The sequence below is a fragment of the Elephantulus edwardii genome, unplaced genomic scaffold (assembly GCF_000299155.1).
Source record: "Elephantulus edwardii isolate Elephantulus edwardi_28Jun2011 unplaced genomic scaffold, EleEdw1.0 scaffold00391, whole genome shotgun sequence".
Lineage (NCBI taxonomy): Eukaryota > Metazoa > Chordata > Mammalia > Macroscelidea > Macroscelididae > Elephantulus > Elephantulus edwardii.
This window is the reverse complement of record NW_006400141.1, coordinates 66,970-74,881: the sequence shown is the minus strand read 5'-3', so window position 1 is coordinate 74,881 and position 7,912 is coordinate 66,970. Positions and strand designations below refer to the sequence as shown.

General features: G+C 41.2%; 1 pseudogene; it reads left to right on the top strand.

Annotated features, from left to right (window-relative positions):
* Positions 1-4,049: 4,049 nt before the first annotated feature.
* LOC102862551 lies at positions 4,050-5,035 on the top strand (annotated as a pseudogene).
* Positions 5,036-7,912: the final 2,877 nt, after the last annotated feature.

Sequence of the window (7,912 nt, the reverse complement as noted above, 5' to 3'; positions counted from 1 at the left end):
TAACAATAAAATGTAGCAATTATTTTTTATCCTTGACCCCCCACAATTTAAGAAACCATGTGGTTGTAGGAGGGTTAAGAGAAGAAGACAACACTCTATCATGTCATTCCATCCTTGATCACACGTAAGGGAATAGTCCTAGGTTGTAACAGTTAATACTTACTATCTCACTAGAGATGAAGAGAGTGAAATGAGAAGTGGGGCCTCAGAACTATCAAAAAAGAATCTCCATAGAGAATAGAGTATGTCTTTTTTGAGCTTGGACCCTTGTACTACACAGCTCCTTGATAGAGGAGAAGGCTAGTAGAAGTGCAATCTCGAGGGAATAAACAACCCACAGATGTTGAAAGGAAAGGGACTTTCCTCTACAACCAACAGAGAGCGAGACCCTTCCTATTAGAGCTGAAACTCAAATTTTGAACTTCTGACTCCTAAACTCTAAAAGTATATATTATTTTTCTGCTGAAGTCATCCACTTGTGGTTGACCTCCAAAATACATTTGCAATTATACAATGTGGAAACTATAATGGTGCCCCAAGATCTGATAAACCAAATAGTTGTGAAAAACTTAAAGATAGAATGTGGTTGTTGTGTTATTAGGTGCCAACAAGTGAATTACAACTCCTAGTGATGTATGAACAACAGATTTGAAGCTTGCCTTAACATGCACCATTCTCATTTCTGACACATCTCAGTCTATTGTTATACTCCTAGAGTCAATCCATGTCCTTGAGGAATATACTTTCTTTTACTGACCTTTCATTTTTCCAAACATGATGTCTTTTTGCCAAAGACTCCTTCTTCCTGTAAACAAGTATGTGAGACAAAATTTCACTCATAATGAGCACCATGATTGCACTTCCTACAAAACAGACTTATTTGTTCTTTTGGCAGTAGTAGGATATTCAGTGCTCTTTCCCAAGAGGATATTTGAAAGGCACCTAGTCTTCATTTGTCATCTATATTCATTGTCCCACTTTCAGATGAATAGGAAGCAATTGGAAAAAACCAAGACTTGTAACAGGCATACCTTAGTTTTTAAACTGATAACATAGCACTTTGGATAAGTCCTTTTTTAAAAAAAAATACTGGTTTATTTACAAAGTTTGTATACATTGTTTTTTACACCAAATCTTTCCCATTTCCTTCAATTCCCCTTCCTCCACCCATCAAATTGTGTAACCCTATGATTAACCTCCCTCCACCCCATGCACAGCTTCAATCCTCTACTCCCACCTTCCCTTTCTTGGATCCTCATACTCATTCTACAATGTTGGGTTTATACAGTATTTGTCCTTATGGGACTGAGTTAGTTCACTCAGCATAATGCTCTCCAGTCCCTCCCAAGATAGGTAATGATTTCTAAAATCATTGTTCCTGCATGCTGAGTACTATTCCATTGTGTGAGTGTACCATAGTTTCTTAATCCATTCTATTTTGGTTGGACATTTGGGCTATTACTATGTTCTTAAAATGGTGACTAACACTGCTATGAACATTGGTGTATAAGTCTCCATTTATGCCTCAGTTCTCATATCCTCAGGGTATATTCCAACCAGTGGAATAGCTGGATCATACGGAATTTCTATGTTCTACTTCCTGAGGAAATGTCAAACTGCCTTCCTGAGTGGTTGAACCATTTTACAATCCCACCAACAAAATATAAGAGTTCTTACCACATTTTAATAAGTTCTTGACAGCAGATCTATCCAATGAGACGTGGCTTTTGCTTTCCCAACTATTGTTACCATGGATGTTGATTTTTTTTGTCCTAGTAAAAACTGTCCTTGACAACTTCAACATTTTCTTCATCTATTATGATGATCTATTGATGAGCCTATTAGTTCAGTGGTGAGGATTTTTGTTTTACTGATGTTGAAATGTGATCCATACTGGAGGCTGTGGTCCTTGATTTTCAGCAGCTAGCATTTTAAGCCCTCTTCACTTTATGTAAGCAACATCATGTCATCTGTGTATGCCTATTGCTGATGAGTTTTCTCCCATTCTGATGCCACATTCTTAGTCATATAATCCATTTTCTAAAATTAGTTGCTCAGCATACAGAATAAATAGGTGTAGAGAAAGGATACAACTTTCATACACACGTTTCCTGGTTTAAAAAATGCAGTGTTTCTTTGTTCTGTTCCATAACAGTTTCTTAGTCTATAGATTCTTGGGGGGACAGTTGTTGTTTCATGAGAAATAAAGGAGTTTTATTGGATATAAGAATGTGGAGTTTCATTTGAAACAGATAACAAGTAGATAACATGTCCATTTCCCAGTGCCCTTCTATTACATAAGGCCCTCAGAGATAGAGGACATAGTAGATTTCACTTCTTGAACCAAGTTATAGGCTGGGCAGAACTGAAGGGCAAACATCCTGCAGTGAGTGGATATTAAAGATTGAATTGTTATTAAGGATTGTGACAAAATTATAGCTGACCCTCTAGTACATTTTCAGACACAGTAAATCACACAGGAAGAGAACGTCTATCTTTCTCCATTGCAGCAGCTGGTGGTTACAAATATCATGCCTTTGGATTGGCAGTGCAACTTTTGTCACTAAGCTACCAGAGCACTCTCTAGGACTGGCACTCTGACTTTGTATTTTTAGCATTCTGATCTAAGTTGTTGTTGTTTTGTACTACAGAGTTGAAATCAACCAATAGTTGACTCTCCAGCAGATTTTCAGAGGCAGTTAATCACACAAGAGGAGATTGTCCATCTTTCTCCTGCAGAGCAGCTGGTGGCTTCAAGCTGCTTGCCTTCAGAATTGCAGCACAGCTCCTTGCCAGTAGGAAATGAATTTCTGTTTCTTAGAGCAATCCACTGTGGTATGTATAGTATGGAAGCACTTTGTCACAAACACAGAGTTCCTAGGCGACGATTCTACCCTGTTAAAAAGGGTCACTACAAGTCTTAATAACTCAATGACAATCTATACATTAATAATACTATGGCCAAAAGAAACTAGTCCATACGCTCACCAAAAGACATCTTTAATAATGTCCCTAGTCCCCATAATCACAATAACCAAAGGCGAATAACATACAAAATACAAAACAGTAACAGATACGATAAATACTTTGTGGTAAATCATAAAATTAACACACAATAAAAACCACAAACTAGTGATAAACACAACAGCATTCAAGACTCATAGACATAATATTGATCAAACAAAGGCCAATATCAGATATAATTCTATACAGATGAAAGTAAGAAGAGGGAAATCTACCTTAAGGCAAAAGAATCAAAAAAGTTTTAATTTCAGGACTAGTATTGATTGGATGAAGGGGGAAAAACCAAACCAAAACTATAGTAGGATAACAAATAATCTATGCCTCAATTAGGGTAGTAGTTAGAACAGGTGTGTTGTTATTAGATGTCATTGAGTTGACTATGACTCATAGTGACCCTAAGAACAACATACTAAAATCTTGCCCTATCAAGCTCTTTGGTGACAAAAATTAGGCTGGATATCAAATGACTAAATTTTGTACTATACGTTATTGTTCATTACATAGACCATTTCAGGTGGTTTTTTGTTTGTTTGTTTTGTAAAATTCTTCAAAACTCGTATTTTGGATCAGGCACACTTTATTGAGGACAGGGTCCTGTCATGGGAGAAGGGTCTGAGAGCAATGGGTGTGTCCCATGAGCATCTCTCTTGTTCCTGTTACTTTACTGAGAGACAGGTCACACTTCCAGGTTTTCTTGGCCATGGTTTTGGTTGTGTTGAGGGTCTGAGTCAGGGAGACCTTGGGGCCTGTGGCTGCCTTGGTCCCCTTTTGTGCATTGCTGGCCCAAGGACAAATACCATTTTTAAGAAACACAAATGGAAGCGGCAGAACTGCACGGTCTGACGCTGTGTTGTGAGTCGGTGGTTCTGTGCGGGGGCGCCCAGGCGGCGGGAACCGTGTCTAGAGCTACCCCGGCAACACGACTGTGAGCGGGGCCGTGCCTGCGGCGTCCTCCTAGGCGAGTGGGAACAAGCAGGCCCCGTGGCGTCATTGGCGGTGAGGAGCCGCCGCACTTCGTCGTAGGTATGTCAGAAGCGGGCGAGGAGCAACCCATGGAGACGACAGGAGCCACCGAGAACTGGCACGAGGCCACCCCCGAAGGCGAGTCCCCAGCCAGGGCTGGCACAGGGGCCGCCACTGGGACTGGAACCGGGACCGCAGCGCCCCCGGCAGGGAGTCAGAATGGCGCTGAGGGCGACCAGATCAACGCCAGCAAGAACGAGGAGGACGCAGGAAAAATGTTTGTTGGTGGCCTGAGCTGGGATACCAGCAAAAAGGACCTAAAAGACTATTTTACCAAGTTTGGAGAAGTCGTTGACTGTACAATAAAAATGGATCCCAACACTGGAAGGTCAAGAGGGTTTGGGTTTATCCTCTTCAAGGATTCAGCCAGTGTGGAGAAGGTGCTAGATCAGAAAGAATACAGGCCTGATGGCCATGTTATTGATCCAAAAAAGGCAATGGCAATGAAGAAAGACCCAGTGAAGAAAATCTTTGTTGGAGGTCTGAATCCTGAAGCTACCGAGGAGAAGATCAGGGAGTACTTTGGAGAATTTGGGGAGATTGAGGCCATTGAGCTTCCCATGGATCCAAAGTCGAACAAAAGATGTGGCTTTGTTTTCATCACCTATCAAGAAGAGGAACCTGTGAAAAAGGTTTTGGAGAAAAAGTTTCACACTGTCAGTGGAAGCAAGTGTGAAATCAAGGTGGCCCAGCCCAAAGAGGTCTACCAGCAGCAGCAGTATGGTTTCGGGGGGCGTGGTGTGGAAATCGCAACCGAGGAAACCGAGGCAGTGGTGGTGGTGGTGGTGGAAGTGGAGGTCAGGGTAGTACAAATAATGGGAAGAGTCAGAGACGCGGTGAAAACCAGAATAACTACAAAGCCATACTGAGGCTGCAGCAGGCAAGACCGGCTGACCGCACCGCTCGTTTGGATATCAGTGAACACAATTATGTACCAAATTTAACTTGGCAAACTTTCTATGGCCTGTCTCATGTGCATCTTATTTAAAATTTTCCCCCTGGAAATCACTTCCCCGTTTACTATTTCCAGAGCTCTAGTGTTAGGCAGCGTGTGGTGTATCAAAGGCCTTGAGCAGCATCATGGGCCAATTTTATTACCAGGTTCCCCAGAACCAGATTGGAGGGTCTGCACCCAGCTGCTGCTCTATAGCCTGGGCCTGTGGACCCTGGTGGTAAAGAGTAAACTGTACCTTAGGAAAAAAAAAAAGGAAAAAAAAAAAAAAGGGACACAAATGGCAACTAAACACATGGACCTCACCTGATGGGCTACAGATTAAGATTAGCTGTATTTGTGGGGGGAAATTATTGGAGAATCTCAATTGCAGCATTTAAAACCAGAAAGGCTAGAGACAATTATGCTGGGTAAACTAACAGGTTAGACACTGGAGAACTTTCTATATTGAAGAAAAACGGATACAGAATATTTATTTTCTTGTCATCCTTTATTGGAGCCCTGGTCTGCTAACAGAAAGGTAATTTCCCCTCTACTTAGTATCTTCCCTTCTAAAAGGACATCTGGCTTCCACTTCTGCAAGGTCAGTGGAAAGCAGTGAAAAAATGTGTTATTTAAATAAAGATCTCTAAAAAAAAATCTCTAAATCTACAGTATGTGAATGTATAGTTTAAAATAATTTTGAACATTTTTGGTGAATTTCTGCTAAGTTTTTCCAACTGCAACTCCTTTCTGGAAAGCAGGACTTCTTCTTTAAGGAAGCCCTTCCTAAAAACTGCAAACATTCTACAGCATACAATATATACAACTACTATCTGAGTGCACTAGCATTTAAAACCACCATCCTTTACTTTTTTATATTTGTAAAATCTTTCCTTTTCTGGTCACTAAAATGTCACAATTCCACATCCTCTAAGATTTACTTCCCTAATTCTTTTCTTCTCTGACCACACTGTCTCACATCAATTATTATCCAATAGCGCTTAACACATGCTTATGTCATGGTTCCTCCTCTTCAGCAGTGAGTAACCCATGACAGGAGAACTTCACAGTATTTTCTGCTTAAATTCCAGGTCAAAGATCATCCCATGGTGAAATATTTGCTTGATTAATCAGTTTTTCTGCTTATGTCATATCATCCCAGTGAGTCCACAGGTTCTATATCTGAGTTGGATCCATTTCAAATGTTGTCTATCCATTTAAAAAATAACTTACTGGAAGAATGAGTGGTCTATCACATAGAAATAATATGTTTAAGCTGACTGCTAATTAATAACATCGTAAAGAAAAGAACTATCAACAATTTAAACAGACACAACAGAAAAGACCTAACACTCAACAAGTAAAACTACACATGTTGTTGCTGTTGTTATGTGCTGTTGAGTCGCTTGTGACTCATAGTGACCCTCTGTACAACAGCTCTAAACTCTGCTCTGTCCTGTGCCAATCTCATTGTCTCTGACACACTCATCTCGACTGCTCTAGTCACCGAATCAACCCATCTACCAGAGAGCCTCCCCGTTCTGCGCCTGCCCTCCACCCTCCCAAGCATGATGTCCCTCTCCAAGGACCGGTTCCAAAGTATGTCAGACAAAGCCTCAAAATGCTTGCCTCCAAGGAGCAGCCTGGATTAACATTCTCCAGGATGAATCTGTTTGTTTTCTTAGCAGTCCATGGCACTCTTGGTACTCTTCTCCAACACCAAAGCTCAAAAGCATTAATTCTCCTTCTATGCTCCCTGGTCATTGTCCAACTCTCTGATGCATAACAAGTGATTACAAAGACCATGGCCTGTACCAGACATACCTTAGTCTCCAGAGACACATCATTGCTCTTGAGTACTTTAGAGAGGTCTCTAACAGCAGACTTTCCCATCATAATACATCTTTTAAATTTCCTGTATGCTGGTGCCAAGAGTGCTGATTATGGAGCCAAGCAGACTAAAGCTGTGAACAATCTCAATCTCTTCACCATCCATCCTGATGATGTCAATTAGTCCAGTGGTGAGAATCTTTATCTTCTTGACATTAAGCCTCAATTCATACTGAAGGCTGCAGTCCCTGACCCTCAGAAGCAAGTGCTTCAGGTCCTCCTTAGTTTCAGCAAGGAGGGTTGTGTCATCTGCATAACGCAAATTGTTGATAGATCTTCCACCAATCCTGATGCCACATTTCTCCTCATACAGCCCAGCCTCCCAGATAATCTGTTCTGCATACAGGTTGAAAAGGTATGGAGATAGGACACATCCCTGACATATGCCCTTCCCAATTTTGAACCATGTAGTGTTTCCTTGCTCTGTTCTGATGACTGCCTCTTGGTTCAAGTATAAGTTTTGCATTATCACGATCAAGTGTTCTGGGATTCCCATTCCTCTCAGAGTCAGCCACAGTTAGTTATGGTCCAAACAGTCAAACGCCTTGGCATAATCAATGAAGCACAGATAGACATTCCTCTGGTACTCCCTGCTTTCAGCCAATATCCATCTAACATTACGTACAATATCCCTAGTACCACGACCCCTTCTAAACCCAGCCTGGACTTCTGGCAGTTCTCTGCTGATGTGCTATTTCAGTCATTTTTGGATAATCTTCAGCAGAATCTTTCTTGCGTGTGAAATCAATGATATTGTTCTATACTTTCCACACTCTGTTGGGTCACCTTTCTTTGGAATGGGAACAAATGTAGATCTCTTCCAGTCAGTTGATCAAGTGGTTGTTCTCCAGATTTCTTGACACAAGTTGGTGAGCCCGTCCAGGGCAGCATCTGTTAGCTGAAATATATCAGTCGGTATACCATCTATTCCTGGGGCCTTATTTTTTGCTATTTCTTTCAAAGCAGCTTGAACTTCTGCCTTCATCACCATAGGCTCTTGCTCATATGCTGTTTCATTAAATTCTTCTGTGTCTGCCAATT